The sequence below is a fragment of the Microcaecilia unicolor genome, chromosome 3 (assembly GCF_901765095.1).
Source record: "Microcaecilia unicolor chromosome 3, aMicUni1.1, whole genome shotgun sequence".
Classification (NCBI taxonomy): domain Eukaryota; kingdom Metazoa; phylum Chordata; class Amphibia; order Gymnophiona; family Siphonopidae; genus Microcaecilia; species Microcaecilia unicolor.
In genome coordinates this window covers 408647341-408667883 of record NC_044033.1, presented here as the reverse complement: position 1 = coordinate 408667883, position 20543 = coordinate 408647341, and the positions used below count along the sequence as shown (strand labels likewise).

At 42.3% G+C, this 20543-nt stretch overlaps 1 protein-coding gene across 1 annotated transcript in view; it reads left to right on the top strand.

Annotated features, from left to right (window-relative positions):
- Nucleotides 1–20543, top strand: part of ADGRF5 (adhesion G protein-coupled receptor F5) — a 180512-nt gene that overhangs the window by 5906 nt on the left and 154063 nt on the right. The gene's annotated exons all lie outside the window — the stretch shown is intronic.

Below are 20543 nucleotides of genomic sequence, written 5' to 3'. Positions count from 1 at the left end.
CCTCACTGGCTATGTCATGCAATATAGCCGCTTAGGGGAAGATTCTATATATGGCATCTAACAAATTGGTGCTGAAATCAGTGCCGGCTAAGCGTATTCTATCATCGGTGCCTAGGTTTAGGTGCCAATTATAGAATATGCTAAGTTGATATTTCATTGCCTAAATCTATGCGCATCCATTTACACCAATGAAAATGTGGTGTAAATTCCAGCACGTAGATTTAGGACCATATTCTATAACTAGGTGCGTAAATTTTGGAACACCCATGAAATGCCCATTTCCCTGCCCATAACCACGCTCCCTTTTGCCTGCACATTGTTAAAGAATACGCTTAGTGAGTTGTGTGCCTAAATTCTAATCAGTGCAAATTAGGGCTCATTATTGCTTGTTAAGTGCTATTATCAGCTCTCATTAGCTTGTTAAATTATGCACATTGTTATTTCAGCACCAATCTTTAGGCGCACTATATAGAATCTGGGGGTTAGTGGCTAGCCACTAACCAGGATATTCAGTGAAAGATAATCAGTTATCTCCCACTGAATATCCATGGTTAGGCTCTTTAACGCTATTTAACCGGCCATTCCTGGCCAGTTAAATAGTTTTGAATATCGGGGGAGGGGGATACTGTATATGTCAATATACATATTGATATACTGTACATATACAATATGATAAAGAGTTTTATATTCCATTACAGACCACTTGATTCAGTGCAGATTACAATGATAAAAACAACTAGCAATATCTAGGGCCTAGATTCTCAGAATTACAAAATCATACTTCTAACAGAATCGAACTAGATTAACTATATGTTATGTAAGTTAAGTGGCTTTTTGCCAAATAGCACTTAGGCAGCACGTGCACATGCATATACTAATATACTAAACATTTATGAGCATAATATGTGCATAAATGTTAGCACATAATTTACAGAATTCTATAACTGGGTGACTCAATTTAGGTGCCCTGAGGGTGCACGGTAGGAGCATACTCTAGAAAAGAATTTAGGGGCCCCTTTACTAAGGCATGCCAAAAAATGGCCTGTGCTGGTGTTGCATGACTATTGTATGTTTTTTTAGACTCCTGAGGCAGGTGAACAAGCGCCGAAACATGGCTGCTGTGTCGAGTCATTTGATGACCATTAATAAAGACTTTGTAACTACATACGTCTCCCTGGGTTACTGAAAGAGCCAGACCATCCTACTCCTTTTTGCTGCACTACTGTTTCGTAGGTTTTGAGGGTCCCTCCACCTTTGGTGGTCACACCTCATCAACCTCACCTGCGCTGGTGTAGGCGCATATATTGGATGCGTGCAGGTCCATGTTTCAGCATGTCTGCAAAAAAGGCCTTTTTTTGGCCGAAAATGGATGTGCGGCAAAATAAAAATCAGTGTGCGTCCATTTTGGGCCTGAGACCTTACCGCCACCCATTGATTTAGCAGTAAGGTCCCACGCATTAATCGGGTGGTAATTGTCAGTGTGCGTACACTGCCGAGTACTGCTCAGATAGCGCCACATGGTAGAAAATAGAAATTATTTTCTGCCGCGCGTTTTGGGCGTGCATCAAAATTAGAATTACCACCCAGGGCACATGGTAGCCGTGCGATATTTCTAATTTGACACACCTTGTACACACGTAGGTGCCTACGCGTCTTAGCAAAAGGGCCCTTTAGGTGCTTAGGTTCCAAGACGTATGAGGAGAGGCTTGCTGAACTAAACATGTATACTCTGGAGGAAAGAAGAAACAGGGGTGATATGATACAGACGTTCAAATATTTGAAAGGTATTAATCCGCAAACGAACCTTTTCCGGAGATGGGAAGGTGGTAGAATGAGAGGACATGAAATGAGATTGAAGGGGGGCAGACTCAAGAAAAATGTCAGGAAGTATTTTTTCACGGAGAGAGTGGTGGATGCTTGGAATGCCCTCCCGCGGGAGGTGGTGGAAATGAAAACAGTAACGGAATTCAAACATGTGTGGGATAAGCATAAAGGAATCCTGTGCCGAAGGAATGGATCCTCAGGAGCTTAGTCAAGATCGGGAGGCGGGGCTGGTGGTTGGGAGGCGGGGATAGTGCTGGGCAGACTTATATGGTCTGTGCCAGAGCCGGTGCTGGGCAGCGGGACTAGTGGTTGGGAGGCGGGGATAGTGCTGGACAGACTTGTACGGTCTGTGCCAGAGCCGGTGGTTGGGAGGCAGGGCTGGTGGTTGGGAGGTGAGGATAGTGCTGGGCAGACTTATACGGTCTGTGCCAGAGCCGGTGGTTGGGAGGAGGGGCTGGTGGTTGGGAGGCGGGGATAGTGCCCTGAAGAGCACAGGTACAAATCAAAGTAGGGTATACACAAAAAGCAGCAAATATGAGTTATCTTGTTGGGCAGACTGGATGGACCATGCAGGTCTTTTTCTGCCGTCATCTACTATGTTACTATGTTACTATTATAGAGCACTATCATAATTTGCTATCGATATGTCTAATATTTAGGCACGCACACTTGTGCCAGCCATAGAGCTAGTATAAGTGTGAGCACCTAAGTGCATCAGCTACCCATGTAACTTGCAGTATTCTGTAAGCAACACATGTAAGTGCGAGCCTTGCCTATGTCCCACCCATGTTCACCTTTGTGTACACCTCCCCTTCCAAATACACACTATATATGCTAAGCAGAGATTTGCAGAATAGTGCTTGGGTGTCATCTTAGCATTTATCTGTACCTCATTATACAAAGTGATACTTGCCAGCAAGCCTTCTCAGGAGTAGCCCCCACGCTCTGGAATTTACTCCCAGAGGTGCTACGTATAACTCGAGACTACCTCTACTTCAGGAAGCAGGTAAAAGCCTGACTCTTCTCCCAAGCCTTTAATACATTTGGGGCTAAATTAAGAAATGAGTTCTAGGGCGCTAGCAAGCTGCGGAGGAAATGGCAGCCTAATCAAAAACATCCTAATTTTTGGGTCATGCACTCGTGCTCTGTGTGTTATTCTTCAATTGCAATGTCAGCAAGGAAAGGAAACAAAAGACCGAAATTGGATCCAATCTTTCCTTCCAAACAGATGCCAGGTAAATCTGAAGAGAACTGTTCTCAAACAATACTAGAAGAGATCCGCTCCCTGAAAAACTTACTAACGGATACCAGAGAGTGGAGGAGTGCCTAGTGGTTAGGGTGGTGGACTTTGGTCCTGAGGAACTGAGTTTGATTCCCACTTCAGGCACAGGCAGCTCCTTGTGACTCTGAGCAAGTCACTTAACCCTCCATTGCACCATGTAAGCCGCATTGAGCCTGCCATGAGTGGGAAAGCGTGGGGTACAAATGAAACAAAAATAAATAAATAAATAAAAATCTTGCTGTAGTCGAAACTGAAATTGCTTAGTTTAAAAACAGATTCTTTGCAGTAGAAACCAAACAAGCAGTGGAAGATAACATTGGTGACCACAGATGCCATGTTAAATGCGTGGTTGTACTAGAGCGAGAACTTGAGGAGGTGCATAATTGGTGTGAAAAATTAACTTTCACTTAATTGACCTACCCGTTGAAAGAGGAGGCAATAATATCTTTTCTTCGTAAATTTATTCCTGCATTGCTGTGTAGTTTGTTTGATCTGCCTTTTGAGGTTGAATCCGCAAGACACATATCATCAAACAGGACCTCAAAGGACAAGTTTCCTAGACCAATACTTGTCCACCTCCGCTCCACACAAATGGTTGAGATACTGCAAAAGGTTTAGATGCATGCTCCGCAAAAAACATGAAGGGGATAATATATTCTTTGCACCAGACCTGAGTAAGTATGCAGCCCAACTCCAAAAACAACTTCTGGCATACAGATCTAGAATGAAAGAAATCAATGCAAGATGTGGCCTCCTATATCCTGCATCACAATCAATAATAATACAAAAGACTTCACTGATCCTGAACTCCTTGGAAATTACTTAGAAGAAATCTGTCCATCTACTATCAATCATACATAATTTTCTACTTGCTGTATCATGTGTTATTTTTGCATAATTGCAGTCTTATTCCTGATGCCTCTGATATGGCTTTAGTAGAAAATGCACATTTGAAATTGCAATGCTGTGTGTATATGTGTTTGTGAAAATGTGTATGCTTGTATACCTATTGCATACTGCTCTCCTTCACTTTGCTACAGATATATATATATATATTTTTTTCTTATTTTAATTTACATATTTACATGAGTGAGTTTTCTTGTGTGAATGTGTGCTTGTGGTTTACTCACTACTCCCGGGATTCTATATATCGCGCCTTAATTTCCACATGGAAATTGAAGCATATTCTGTAACAATGCGTGTAACTTAATTGTTTAACTCACTAATTAGCACTGTTAATTGGACGTTAGCAAGCAATTATCAGCACTAATTGCCATTAAGATCTACACACACAATTCGCTAAGTGTATTCTGTGTGTAAATTCTCTAATTTGCATAGTTGAAAAGGGGGTGTGGCCATGGGCATGGAATAGGCAGGTTGTGGGCATTTCTAAAATCTATGTGCATTGTTATAGAATACACCCACTTTGCGCCTAATTTAGGTGTCGGGATTTACTAAATTTGGTTACGTGGAGAGGCGTTTGATGTAATTCTATATACTTTGCGGAAATTTAAACCTATTCTTTAAAATTTAGGCATAATTTTTTCCTTGCGGAATTTTCAGGCCCTTATATAGAATCTAGCCCTATATGTGTGTTTAACTCCTAACCAATGCGGTTAGTAATTTGCTAGAACTTAAATTGCCAGCACAGTGTGTCTGATTGCTGAGAAATCATTGCAGGTCAGCATGTATAAATGAGCCCCTAAACACCTGCTTTGCAACTGCGCCCCATGGTCCTCTCCTTACAGTTGCATGTTAACTTTGAGTATCTGCTTTTGACTTTTAAACATGAACATTATAGTAACACGACTGGAGTGTGTGAGTGTAGTTCAGCCTGTATGAGTGAAAGATTGAATTTATCTGCATATTATTAGGCGCTTATATTCTGTAATTACAGGCTTGTTCTCGAGTATGATTGGTTAACTATGTGTGAAAAAGACTGTAAGAGTGCGGACTTTAGTATATACACTAACAATGTGAAGTGATATTTTTCTTCTTTACAGCATTAAGTCTCTGTAATCTAATACACCACACTACTATTTACCCATTAGCATACATGCTAGTTTAATATATAAATGGAATGGTTGATACTGTGCTTCCTGACTAATCTGAAAACTAGTTCTTCTTGTTTGATGCAATATTAGACACAGGATGTTAATTCATGATGTTAAACATTGTTGGATGACATTTTGGTCTCTCTGTTTCAGTTCTTCCTATGTCTGCATTCACTGCACTTGTTGACTCCTATTTCTCAGTTTTCTATGCTGTTGATTATTAGCATGGAAATACTGAATTCCATGAGTGTTCTTCAATATATTTTCCCTTCTTTATTGAATTAATGCATTTAGATTCATGTGTGAATAATACTAATTACCTTGGCTCTTAAATGGTTGTCATTGAATGTCAAGGGAACTAAACTATTATCATATATAAAAAAAAAGTTCTCTCCTGACCTGGTTCTACTGCAAGAAACACACCTTTCTGCTTTTGAATCTGCTAAAGTAAAATGTAATTGGGTTCACACTCCTTTTTATACTCCAGTAATTGTAAAAAAAAAATGGTGTACTTATTTTAGTAAGAGACTGAATATACAAGCAATTTCCCATTAATCGGACACCCAAAGTCGCTGGATTAAACTCATCTTCTCCATCAATCACACTAAATTTCTTCTCAATTTATATGTGCCAAATTTAGATTCACTTGCATTCCTTGATGAGATTGCTGATGTAATTACATATGAAGGTGATGTCCTCTGCATAATTGGGGGGACTTTAACCTACTCTTAATTCAGAAAATCTACTGTGCCTTATAAAAAATGCAAAGCCTGGTATAAATTGTGAGATATATTACATCAACTGAATCTGGTTGATCCTTGGAGAGCTCTTAACCCCAACATGAGTCAATTCACCTTCTTCTCGCCTCTGCATTCTAAATACACACGTGGAGGGGCATAATCGAACGTCGCCGGCCAAATAGTTCGCCGACAATCTATTGTGGCGGCGGCGCTACAGCTGGCCAGAACTGTATTATCGAAAAGATGGCCGGACATCTTTTCTTTCGATAATACGGTTTAGCCTGGCCAAATGCCAGAGTTCGCCGGATTTGAGATCGCCGGTTTTGTTTTTCAATGATAATGGAAACTTAAAGCGGCCAACTCAAACCCAGCAAAATCCAAGGCATTTGGTCATGGGAGGAGCCAGCATTTGTAGTGCACTGGTCCCCCTCACATGCCAGAACACCAACTGGGCACCCTAGGGGGCACTTCTAAAAATTAAAAAAAGCCTCCCAGGTGCATAGCTCCCTTCCCTTGGGTGCCGGATGAATACGGGGAGGAGAGAGAGCGAGCAAGCAAGCTGTAGGTAGACACAGTCAAAAGAGGGAAATTGAAGATTGGATAGAAAGAAGGAACTAAATGTGGATAAAGGCAGAAAATAAAATTGAAGAAAAGGAACTCGGAGTCATTATTGATGATACGTTGAAATCCTCTGCTCAGTGTGCTGCTGCGGCTAAGAAAGCAAATAGAATGTTAGGTATCATTAGGAAAGGAATGGAAAACAAAAGTGAAGATGTTATAATGCCTTTGTATCGGTCCATGGTCTGACCACACCTCAAATATTGTGCTCAATTTTGGTCGCCACATCTCAAAAAATGGAATTAGAAAAGGTACAGAGAAGGGCAATGAAAATGATAAAGGGGATGGGATGACTTCCCTTTGAGGAAATGCTGAGTGGCTAGGGCTCTTCAGCTTGGAGAAGAGACGGCTGAGGGGGGATATGATAGAGGTCTATAAAATAATGAGTGGAGTTGAATGGGTAGACGTGAATCGTTTGTTTACTCTTTCCAAAAATACTAGGACTAGGGGGCATGCGATGAAGCTACAAAGTAGTAAATTTAATACGAATCAGAGAAAAGTTTTCTTCACTCAACGTGTAATTAAACTCTGGAATTCATTTCCAGAGAATGTGGTAAAGGTGGTTAGTTTAGTGGGATTTTAAAAGGGTCTGGATGGCTTCCTAAATGAAAAGTTCATAGACCATTATTAAAATGACTTGGGGAAAATCCACTGCTTATTTCTGGAATAAGCAGCAAAAAATGTATTGAGCTTTTTTGGGATCTTGCCAGGTATTTGTGACCTGGATTGGCCACTGTTGGAAACAGGATGCTGGGCTTGATGGACCTTTGGTCTGTCCCAGTGTGGCAATACTTATGTATTTATGAAAGGAAAAGGATGAGAGAAAAATGACAAACAGGAAATCCTGGCAATAGAGTTAAGAGAAGATGAGGAAAGTAGAAACCAGAGACTGGGACTTAAATTCAGCAATTTTCCCTCCATCCATATCCAGCATTTCTCCTCACTTCCCTCCCTTCTATCCATGTGCATCTACTTCCTCTGTCTTCCCTCCCCTCCATCCATGTCCAGCATTTCTCCTCTCTCCCTTCCACTCCATCCGTGTGCATCTCCTTCCTTTGTCTTTCCTTCTCTCCATCCTTGTCCAACATTTCTCCTCTCTTCCCTGCCCTCCACTCCATCCATGTCCAGCATTTCTCCTCTCTTCCCTCCCCTCCATCCATGTGCATCTCCTTCCTGACTTCCCTCCCCTCCATCCATCCATGTCCAACAACTCTCCATTCTCCCCTGCCCTCTCCTCCATCCATCCATATCCAGCAAATTTCCTCTCTCCCCTGCCCCCTCCATCCATCCATGTCCAGCAATTCTCCTCTCTCTCCTCCCCTCCATCCATGTCCAAGAACTCTCCATTCTCCCCTGCCCTCTCCTTCATCCACCCATATCCTGCAAATTTCCTCTCTCCACTGCCCCCATTCATCCATCCATGTCCAGCAATTCTCCATTCTCCTCTTCCCTTCCCCTCCATCCATCCATGTCCAGCAACTCTCCATTCTCCCCTGCCCTCTCCTCCATCCATCCATGTCCAGCAATTCTCCTCTCTCCCCTGCCCTCCCCTCCATCCATGTCCAGGAACTCTCCATTCTTCCCTGCCCTCTCCTCCATCCACCCATATCCAGCAAATTTCCTCTCTCCCCTACCCCCATTCATCCATCCATGTCCAGCAATTCTCCTCTCTCCCCTGCCCTCCCCTCCTCTCCTGTCCAGCAATCACTTCTCTCCCCCTGCTCTCCCCTCCATCTATCCATGTCCAGCAATTCTCCTCTCTCCCCTGCCCTCCCCTCCATCCATCCATGGCCAACAATTCTCCTCTCTCCCCCCTGCACTCCCCTCCTCTCCTGTCCAGCAATCTCCTCTCCCCCTGCCCTCCCCTCCTCTCCAGCAATCTCTTCTCTCCCCCTGCCCTCCCCTTCTCTCCATGTCCAGCGATTCTCTCTGTCCTCCCTCAGCTCCCTGACAAACCTACTCTCCGTTCCTTCCTGCCCCCCCCCCAAGCATTTAACCCTTTTACTCTCCGTGGCAGCGACGTCAGTGAAGATGAAGGCACTGCAGGCTCGCCTCCAGGTTCTCCCTTCCCTCTTGAGACAGTGTCCTGCCCTCGCCGAAACAGGAAATGCATCATCGCAGAAGGCGGGACACTGTGTGAAAAGGGAAGGGAGAAGCTGGAGCCAGAGGTGAGCCCGCAGTGCCTTCTTCGTCACTGACGTCGCTGCCACGGAAAGTAAAAGAGTTAAAGCACACGGAGGAGGAGGAGGGTCGCCAGTTGGGGAGCCGAGAGTGGGAAGGAAGGAGAGACCGTCGGAGAGGTGCCTGGCTGCAGCGCTGCACCAGCCCTGCGTTTGTCGGGGCAGCAGCCAGGGGAAGGTCACGGTTGGGCTGGGAAGGTAAATTAGCAGATGAAAACCCCAGAATTTCTATCAAATATCTCTTTTATCATATCAATAGAAGACAATAATGGTGACCTAGGAACGTTCAGAAGTCTTAAATTGTTCTTCCTAGACTGGTTTTCCAGATATTCCAATGGAGGGTTAAGTGACTTGCCTAGAGTCACCAGGAACTGCAGCAGGAATTCAACCCAGTTCTCCCGGGTCTCAGGCCACTGCACTAACCAATAGGCTACTCCTCCACTAAGCTCACGATCTTCAATCATTCACTGAACCATTTGGGGTAAAGGCTTGGGCACCAAGGTCCAAGTTTTCTCTTCCCCATAATTGCCAGTATATCGCTTCTCGAACACAGAACTCAGATACCTGCACCTCGTTCGGATGCCATTTTGTCCCCCTTGAGAGCTTATTCTGTATGGACACTTGCAGGCTTATTTTCTCCAAGGGTCGCCCAAATCGGCATAATCGAAAGCCGATTTTGGGCGTCCTCAACTGCTTTCCGTCACGGGGATGACCAAAGTTCACGGGGGCCTGTCGGAAACATAGCGAAGGCGGGACTGGGGTGTGCTTAACACATGGGTGTCCTCGGCCGATAATGGGAAAAAGAAGGGTGTCCCTGATGAACACTTGGCCGACTAAACTTGGTCCTTTTTTTTATGACCAAGCCACAAAAATGTGCTCTAAATGACCAGATGACCACCGGAGGGAATCGGGGATGACCTCCCCTTACTCCCCCAGTGGCCACTAACCCCCTCCCAGCTGAAAAATGTTTTAAAATATTTTTTCCAGCCTGTATGCCAGCCTCAAATATCATACTCAGCTCTATGACAGCAGTATGCAGGCCCCTGGAGCAGTTTTAGTGGGTACTGCAGTGTACTTCAGGCAGGCAGACCCAGGCCCATCCCCCCCACTTGTTATACTTGTGGTATATGTGGTAAATGTGGTAAATGTGAGCCCTCCAAAACCCATCACAAACCCACTGAACCCACATGTAGGTGCCCCCCCCTTCATCTCTAAGGGCTATGGTAGTGGTGTAAGTTGTGGGGAGTGGGGTTTGGGGGAGCTCAGCACACAAGGTAAGGGAGCTATGCACCTGGGAGCTTTTTCTGAAGTCCATTAGAGTTCCCCTAGGGTGCCCGGTTGGTGTCCTGGCATGTGAGGGGGACCAGTGCCCTATGAATGCTGGCTCCTCCCACGACCAAATGGCTTGGATTTGGTCATTTCTGAGATGGGCGTCCTCGGTTTCCATTATCGCTGAAAATCGGGGACGACCATCTCTAAGGACGACCATCTCTAAGGTCAACCTAAATTTCGTGATTTTATTTTTTTTGTTACATTTGTACCCCGCACTTTCCCACTCATGGCAAGCTCAATGCGGCTTACATGGGGCAATGGAGGGTTAAGTGACTTGCCCAGAGTCACAAGGAGCTGCCTGTGCCTGAAGTGGGAATCGAACTCAGTTCCTCAGTTCCCCAGGACCAAAGTCCACCACCCTAACCACTAGGTGTCCCCGACCGTATTATCAAAATGAAAGATGGCCGCCCATTTTGTTTTGATAATACAGGTTTCCCCGCCCCTTCACAGGACATCCTGCAAGGACGTCCTCAGGAAAACTTGGGCGCCCCATTTGATAATGCCCCTCTTGGGCACCCAAGTAACATTTGTATGTCTGAACTTAGTTCACTATAGAATATACTTTTGTAAGAGCAGAGAATCAGATTTATCTCACCATAACGCTTTTTTACTATATGACTCTTTCTTTCTGTACATTGATTGTTTGCTGGTTGCTTTTGTAATACCATGTTAGCTAATTCAGGGGGTGTTTATATATTAATGTTTGCTAAAAGGGATAGCGGGTGGGTGATGAGTGAAGCCATGCTGTTGTTGCAGCGCAGGCCTGGGAACTGCGAGGTTGGCAAGAGGCGGGTGGTTGTGGGATTTGTTTTAATGAAGGGATGGATGGGCAGGTTAGGGGGAGGGGGGGATTTTGGTCTAGCAATTTTAATGCGCAAGTCTGTTACCACTGATGGCACCAGTTGTACGAGGCCTAGTGAAGATGTGGGAACGCTGAATTTGTGTGGAGCTGGTATGTAGAAAGATATGAAAACCCATGTCTTGTCTCTGGTTAAGCTAAAATTATATTCATTGAAAACAGCAGAATGCAGACCTTAGCCTTTTGCAGGAGACTCATCTTAATGGTGGGGAATCCTGTAAACTGCTGGGAGGATATGATTATAATAATGAAACTTAATTTCTAATCCGCTGTATCTAGCACAGTCTAAGTGGGGTACAAAAATACAAACATAATATAATAATCCAATACAATAAATAACAAAAGCACTATTACAAAATCATTAATTATGACATATAATACAAATTATGCACATATAAATTTGATGTTCACCCAATCTACTGAATGTCGATGCGTCCAGCTCCCTATATATAACATCTAAGTGGAAGGCGGTGACCTCAGTGATGCTGCTCAGCGACTAAACTCAAACGCTGAGACTTACACATCTGTGTCGTCATTGGACATCCACCTCCACCCTAACGTTCTATATTTTTTAAAAATTTTGTGCATTACTTATATTCTTTATGTTGCTTAGTATCAAATTAACAAATACTCATCTTATGTCTGTCGACCATAGGGGTACAGTGCTCCGACTCGGCACGTGTTTCGCAATAGCTTCCTCAAGGAGGTCCCCTAGAATTAATCTCCACACGGCCTGCCGACATAATGACCGCGGGGCATTATGTCGGTGTTACAAGAAATGATTTATTTTGGGGAAAATAGCTCTAGAGCAACTCGCCTCTCTTTATAATTTAAAAGCAGGTGCTGTATTTATAAGTTTTAGGATATTAATTTCTCCACCAATCACCAAAGGTGATAATTGCAATAAATTAAATAAATTAAGTATATATATATTCAGAACACAAGGAGACCGTATTTTTAGCTTCAAAAAAGGTTGATTTAATATACAATTGCACACAAGAGGTAGGTTTTAAGAGGATCTTAGAACAGATAATCTGTGCATAAAATAGAACAAAGTAGCAGGTAGGTTAACTTACAAGTCCTTGTTACAAGCATGCTGTGGTCCAGCTGATTGATGAGCACATGTTGAGGAGCAAGGCATCAGGGCTTCTGCAGTGAGTGAATCTGAGTTGCTTGCAGCTGAAGAGAATCTGAGTTGCTGGCAGTTGATGAGAATCTGTCTCTTGGGAAACAGCTTGTCCTTTTATATCTTGCAAGCTGCAGGAGGATATGCCATGTGGATCTTTGTCCTGATTTCCACACGACCCTTGGGCATTTGCAAAGCATTGTGGTATCTTGGTCTCATGTCTGCACACGACCCCTGAGTTGGTCTCATGTCTTATGACATCACTAGACTTGTTGTCTGGATTCCTGCTCAGTCTCTGGGGGCAGATACACATTACAAGTCCTTCCTTTCTGCACATGTCTGAAAGCTGATGGGAGGGGCAGGTATACCTTTGACAAGCAAATGTCCTGTTTATGCTTCCTCTGAGTTCTTTGTTTTATTCAGGTGCCCACCTTAGTCCATCTTTTGTTAGGTGGGAGGGCAGAGGAAGCTCTTTTGTGTTTGTTAAGTGTTTGTAATTAACTATCCCTGCTCTCAGAAGTTCCCAGAAAAAGGAATGGAGAGAGAGGGGCTTGAAATGAAACTATTCTCTCTGCTGCCGTGTCAAATATATATTTTTAAAAGATACACAAATATATTGGTGTATATATAATCCAGCAAATATGCTACATATTTCAGTAATAAACTGATACCATTACATCGGCAGGCTGTGTGGAGATTAATTCTAGGGGACCTCCTTGAGGAAGCTATTGCGAAACACGTGCCGTGTCGGAGCACTGTACCCCTATGGCCGACAGACATAAGATGAGTATTTGTTAATTTGACACTAAGCAACATAAGTAATATAAGTAATGCACAAAATATTTAAAAAATATAGAACGTTAGGGTGGAAGTGGATGTCCAATGACGACACAGATGTGTAAGTCTCAGCATTTGAATTTAGTCGCTGAGCGGCATCACTGAGGTCACTGCCTTCCACTTAGGTGTTATATAGGAAGCTGGACTCATCAACATTCAGTAGATTGGGTGAATATCAAATTTATATGTGCCTATTGGGATCCAGTTGAAGATTTTTTGCCATTTGGAAGTAGATTCATCGGACGTATATAATACAAATTACCATAAAACTACAATGACAGTAGATGTCTACATGACATATAGCTGAAAAAAACAATCACTGCTATTCATCAAAGACCCATATGCTTGAATAAATATATGGGTTTTTAATTCACTCTTAAACTGGACAATATTTTGCACAGTATGAAGTTCTAAGAGCAAAGCACTCCATAATTTAGGGTCCTTAACATAAAATAGGAAGACCTGCATTCTTCTAAATGAACCTGCCAAAAAGTTAGAACTTCAAGCAACTGTTTTTGAGAAGATCTCAGAGAGCGAAAGGGCTGATAACATCTCAGAGTGTCACTGTGTGTAGGGGAAATACAAACATTCAAAATTTTGAATGGTTAAGCAGTGTGTTTATGCTGCTGCACGTATGAAAAAAAAAGAAGGGTAGCCATATTGATCAATCACCTTACTAATGTACTGATAGAAGAACAACAAACAGACCCTCAGAGCAGATGTCTTTTTTAGAAAGAGATTGAGTACTGTATGTATGGCATTGCTTAACATATATGCTCCTAACCAAATTGGAATATATACATTTTTTCAGTCATTGCAGACATTGGTTATCAAACAGGGGGATCTTCCCATGGTAATTGTGGGTGGTTTCAATCAAGTGCTGGATCCAGTGTTGGATTGATCCCCTTGTTTGAGGACTCACTAGTGTAAACTCCGATCTGAAAGCTTTGTTTAGGGGGATTGGTTAATATCTGGTGGCTTTTCCACCCTCAAGGTAGAGACTATACTTTTTGTTCCCAAGTGCATCAATCCTTCTCTTAAATTGATTACTATCTAGTCTTTAAAACTTTAATTCCTGGTGTGGTGGAATTATCTTACCCTACCACAAGATGGGATGCCTTTAAAGTGACAATAAGAGGAGCTATTATGGGCTTTTCGGCTCAGCAGAATAAAGAAGGAAGAGAGGAACTGAAAATGTTAGATACTAAAAAAGGACTGCTTGAACTGCAACTAATAACTAACTGGGATAATAGCATTTTGGATACACTTGTTAAGGAAAAATTTCAATATAACCTTGTGTTAAGTCAAAGAGCCAGAGCGTAGATTTTTGTGCAGCAAACTTCCTACTATGTGGCTAATAATAGACCTGGGAACATTTTGGCAGCCTACTTAAAGGGAAATAGAATAGGGTAACTTACACACTGAACAAGATGCCATCTCTCACCAGTTTACCCGATTTTATGAGAATCTGTATAGTACTGAGGGGCCTGATACTTTAGAGCCTTGCGAGGTATTCTTAAAAGATCTGAAAATGCTTACGCTGGAGGAAAGTGAGCACTTGGAGATGGACAGGGACATCACTGTAGAAATTTTAAAAGAGTTAAGTATGCTTCAGAATAGGAAAACACTAGGCATAGATGGCATTACGGTATAATTGTAGAAAGCGTCAGGAAACAAGTGAAAGCTTGGCTCTTCAACCAGGCCTTTAACTAACTTGTTAGTCTCACTCACACACACAAGGAGTGACACGGGCTGCACATACTGCATCAGGACATGTTTACCCACTCCTACCCTAGCTGAGATAATATTTTACCATCTCTATGACCTCATGTGCAACTTTCTTTAAATTAGTCACCTTGCTTTCTAACTCTTCTTATTCTGTTACCTATCTATATGTTCCATCTTTGCTTATACCCTTCACTATCAATTAAAATATTCTATTACATATTATGTTGACATTGTAGGTAGTGTGCACTTTGGTATCACACTTACTAGCTATGTAACAGTCTATGACCAAGGAAGGTGCAATAACTGATACAATGGTGAAGGCACTTCTTATAGTACTGCTCAAACTTGGTAGAGACCTGCTAGAAGTGTCCAACTATAGATCTTTGTCATTAATCAATGTTGATGGGAAAATTTATGTGAAAGTACCGGCTGTGCAACTGTCTAAGTATTTGCATAAACTGATCAATATGGATCAATTGAGTTTTGTGGCCTGTAGACATTCAGCGAATAATACCAGACTATTGGGCTAATTTTCAAAACAGAAAAACGTCTAAAAAGTGGCATAAAGCAGCATTTGGATGTTTTTCTCACAAAAATGTCCAAATCAGTATTTTTTAAGCCTATTTTTAGACGTTTTTCTTTGAAGTCCGTCAGAAGTGCGCCCAAATATCAAGGGGGCGTATCAGGGGCATGTTCAGGGCGGGACTTGGGCGTTCCTGAGACTTAGACGTTTTTCAGCCATAATGGAAGAAAACAAAAACACCCAGGACTAAAACTAAGACGTTTTGAGCTAGACCTGTTTTTATAATGAATAAGACACAAAAAGGTGCCCTAAATAGCCAGGTGACCACTGGAGGGAATTAGGGATGACCTCCCCTTATTCTCCCAGTGGTCACTAACATCCTCCTACCCCCCCCCCCAAAAGAAAATGTGAAGAAAAACATTACTTGCCAGCCTCAGATGTTATACTCAGGTCCGTCAAAACAGCATGAAGGTCCCTGGAGTAGTCTAGTGGCGGGACAGGTGGACTCAAGCTTCTACCTCCCCCTACCTCTTACACTTGTGGAGGAAACTGTGAGCCCTCCAAAACTCACCAGAAACCCACAGTATCCTTCACCTGTAAGGGCTATGGTAGTGGTGTACAATTGGGGGTAGTGGGTTTTGGGTGGGTTTTGGGGGGCTCAGCAGACAAGGTAAGGGAGCAATGGTCAGATGTGTACCTGGGAGCATTTTATGAAGTCCACTGCAGTGCCCCCTAGGGTGCCCTATTGCTTTCCTGGGATGTCAGGGGGAACCAGTGTACTAAAAATTCTGGTTCCTCCTACATCCCAACGGCTTGATTTTGTGCGTTTTGAACTTGGACTTTTTTTTTTTCGAAAATGGACCAAAAAAATAAAACGTCCAAATCATAAAACCTTCTATTTTCAAAAACAAAAGATAGACATTTTCTTTTTTGAAAATGACCTTCTTTTCTATTCAGATTTTAGACGTTTTTTGTAAAACGTTCAAAGTCGGACTTGGACGTCATATCGAAAATGCCTCTCCACGTCTACAAATAATGCAGATAGCCAATAACATGGACAAACCTGCCTTCTCAGTATCCTTGGATGCTGAGAAGGTATTCAATCATGTGGAGTCAAAGTACATGCTCTATGTACTTGAGTGGTTTGGAATAGTGCCACACTACTGTAATATAGTTAGGGATCTTTACCATGACCCCAGGGCAAGATTATACATTAATAATGTATTGTCTGAACCATTTCACTTGCAAGGAGGCACTAGACAAGGGAGCCTGTTATTGCCTTTGTTGCTTGATCTTGCTCTGGAGCCATTGCTGCTAGCTATCAGACAGCATGTTGATATTGTGGGTATTCCTGTGGGTGAGCGAGAATATAAAACGTCTGCATACGCCGATAATGTGTTGTACTTACCAAACCTGAAAAATCTAATCCAACTCTGCTGTCGCTCATCAACCCATTTGAAGTATTTTCTGGGTATAAAATCAACTGGATGAAATTGGACCTACTCCCACTAAAATGTTTATTGTACTGAGAATCTGATGGAATCCTACCCATTCACATGTCAGTTGAGTGTCATTAAATATCTGGGGGTGCAGCGTTGCTCAAACTTGCAAGATACCTTGGAGGCCAACTCTGCTGCACTGCTATCTAAAGTAAAAGATCTCTGCCTGGGCTCCTAAATAGCTCTCTTGGTGGGATCATATAGAAACTGTTAAAATGTTCATAGTTCCAGTGGTGACATGCTACTTAAGCATGATACCTGTGTTTTTCTCTTCTACAGTGTATAAGTCGATTAATAGATTAATTTCATGCTTTATTTAATAAGGGAAGCAATCTAGAATAGTGTTACGTAAATTGCTACTCCCTAAGGAGTTGGGTGGAATCAATATGCCACATTTCTACAATTACCATTGAGTATATGTTTTGTGACAGGGCATGGCATGGATTTTAGAGACTTCACAAAAAGACATGTCTTCATGGTTTCTTCTGGAGCGTGATCTAGTTGGCAACCCATTTACCGATACATATTTGGCTGAACTGTATAATGTCATCCACTCAGCGCTTAAAATGTTACTCTAAACTGCCATTTTTGTATTGATGGGAACTGCCTATGTTGGTCTTCTTGGATGGAAATATAAATCAAAAAGGAAGAAGTAGGAGAATACCAAAAAGTGAACACTTAAAATACAAAAAATGGTCTCGCTCAACAAAATGTAAGTAAAAAAATTATTAACATATTTATTGTACAATTGTTCTTAAAAATCATTCAGTCCCAGATACAAAATTGTTCAACAATACAGACCCAACACTAACGCATGAAGGAGTTTGTTAATCCTTTTGATGGTAAAAAATACATTTACAACACTTTGTTACCTGTCAAACAGATTATGTTGCATATGTGGTTTCGTGTCCATATATCAAGATTTACGTGGGCATGACCAGTAGAAGTCTGAAGAATAGAATGTTGGAACACAAATCCAATATAAAAACAGCAAGAAATCCTACCCCATTGGTTGAACATTGTAGAGAATTTCAACATAAATTTTCACATCTGAAATGTTTTTCTATCAATCATGAACCAGTTTGGTTGAGGGAGGTAATAGATTTGGAAGGTTACAGTTAAGAGAGGTGAAATGGATCAACATGCCTTGGAACCTAATGGATTAAATCATGAAATAAATTGGACTGTGGTCTGGTGAACGTTTTTCTTTATGATGAGTACTATGTCAATTTGTGAGCTGCATTTCTTATGAACCAGTTGAAGCTGTAGGGGTTTCTGTATAATTGTATAATTATATATGCGTTAGTGTTGGGTCTGTATTGTTGAGCAAGATAGTATTGTTGATAAAATTATTGTAATTCAGTGCTGAGCTTTAAAGTGCATGTCTCAGCGTCTTAGAAGTGCCATTTTTTGAATGATGAGTCTTAATCACAGCCACTTGCAGTATTTGTAAGTATACTTTTCAGATAGTTATTTTGATAAATTTTTAATGTTTATTCTTGGCCTTCATTTCAGCCCTCTTTTTTCTATTTATTGTAGCATTATGCTGTTTTTTCCCTCCTTGACCCTGATGAAGCCTGAATGAAAGGCAGAACAGAGTGGAAGAGTAGCCTAATGGTTAGTTCAGCAGGCTTTAGCCCTGGTAACCTGAGTTCAATTCCCACTGCAGCTCCTTGTTACCTTGGGCAAGTCATGTAGGGGTCCTTTTACTAAGGTGCGCTGAAAAATGGCCTGTGGTAGTGTAGATGTGTGTTTTGGGCAAGCGCAGAATTATTTTTCAGCACACCTACAAAAAATGGCTTTTTAAAATTTTTGACAAAAATGGACATGCGGCAAAATGAAAATTGCTGTGTGCCCATTTTGGGTCTCAGCCCTTACCACCAGCCATTGACTTAGCAGTAAGGTCTCACACTGTAACCGGGTGGTAATAACCTATGTGTGTCAAATGCCACTTGACGCGTGTAGCTAAAACACGCCAGAAATTTAAAAATATTTTGCGGAAGCGCACCAAAATTGAAATTACCGCAAGGGCCACGTGGTAACCGGGCAGTAACTCCAATTTGGCGCGCGTTGGTCACGCATAGGTGCCTACGCAGCTTAGTAAAAGGTCCCCTTAACCCTGCATTGCCCCAGGTACAAAAAAAACTTAAATTGTGAGCCCCCTAGCGACAGAGAAAAGTACCTGTATATAATGTGTACAGTGCTGCATATGTCTAGTAGCACTACAGAAATGATTAGTAGTAGTAGTAGTAGGGTCCTGTCAGCCAAGGGAGTGTTCACTTTAGGAGCAACACAAATTTGTGACTGAAAGCACTTTAAAGCCTATAGCTGACTTAAAGTTGGTTATGAAGACTGAGTTCAGTTTGCTTTGGAATTATCCTTTTTGGTGGATGGAATTTATCGAATACCAGTATGCCATTTCAGTCTTTTTTGTATTTTGTATCTGGGACTGAATGATTTTAAAGAACAATTGTACAATAAACATTTGAATAATTTTTTTACTTACATTTTGTTGAGAGAGAGAGACCATTTTTTGTATTTTGGGTCTTCTTGGATGGACAGAAATATATATACAGTGGGAGACCTCTTAGATCATTCTACACTTCTCTCACATACACAATTGAAAAATAAATTTTGACTGCCCTTTAATCACTGTTTTAGATGGACGCAGCTGTGTCACATGATTCATAACTGGTCTAAGTCACTTGAGCAGCTTCAGGACTCTTCTAGTATTTGTGACCTGGCTATTCAAATCTATAGTATGGGGCATTAAGTGTCCTATTGGTACAAAGTCATAGTGAAGAAACCTATATCTAAGCTCAAAGGAAGAAGCATGTATGATATCTGGTCTAGAGAGCTGAACGAGAACAGGGATAGTGGGTTCCCATGGAAGTGTAGGTGAGTTGAGCTTTGCATTCCCTCCTCCGAGCCTCAGGGTGCCCTGCCCAAATGTACCTCAATACACCCTGGTGGTCTAGTGGCCTTTTCGTGGCAGGAAAGATCCCCACTCTTTCCTGCCCGCTGCTGCTGATCCTCTCACTACTGTCGCTTCTGCCCAAGTCATGGGTGTCGTCGTCGATGATACACTGAAACCTTCTGCTCAGTGTGCTGCTGCGGCTAGGAAAGCGAATAGAATGTTGGGTGTTATTAGGAAGGGTATGGAGTCCAGGTGTGCGGATGTTATAATGCCGTTGTATCGCTCCATGGTGCGACCGCACCTGGAGTATTGTGTTCAGTACTGGTCTCCGTATCTCAAAAAAGATATAGTAGAATTGGAAAAGGTACAGCGAAGGGCGACGAAAATGATAGTGGGGATGGGACGACTTTCCTATGAAGAGAGGCTGAGAAGGCTAGGGCTTTTCAGCTTGGAGAAGAGACGGCTGAGGGGAGATATGATAGAAGTGTATAAAATAATGAGTGGAATGGATCGGGTGGATGTGAAGCGACTGTTCACGCTATCCAAAAATACTAGGACTAGAGGGCATGAGTTGAAGCTACAGTGTGGTAAATTTAAAACGAATCGGAGAAAATTTTTCTTCACCCAACGTGTAATTAGACTCTGGAATTCGTTGCCGGAGAACGTGGTACGGGCAGTTAGCTTGACGGAGTTTAAAAAGGGGTTAGATAGATTCCTAAAGGACAAGTCCATAGACCGCTATTAAATGGACTTGGAAAAATTCCACATTTTTAGGTATAACTTGTCTGGAATGTTTTTACGTTTGGGGAGCGTGCCAGGTGCCCTTGACCTGGATTGGCCACTGTCGGTGACAGGATGCTGGGCTAGATGGACCTTTGGTCTTTCCCAGTATGGCACTACTTATGTACTTATGTACTTATGACTGCTGAGACTTCAAGTGGCGGCCTTGCGAGACTTCCCTCCTCCCCCTCTCTGCAGCCCATCAATTTGCCATTACCTCCAATGATCATGGCAAGGGAAGCAA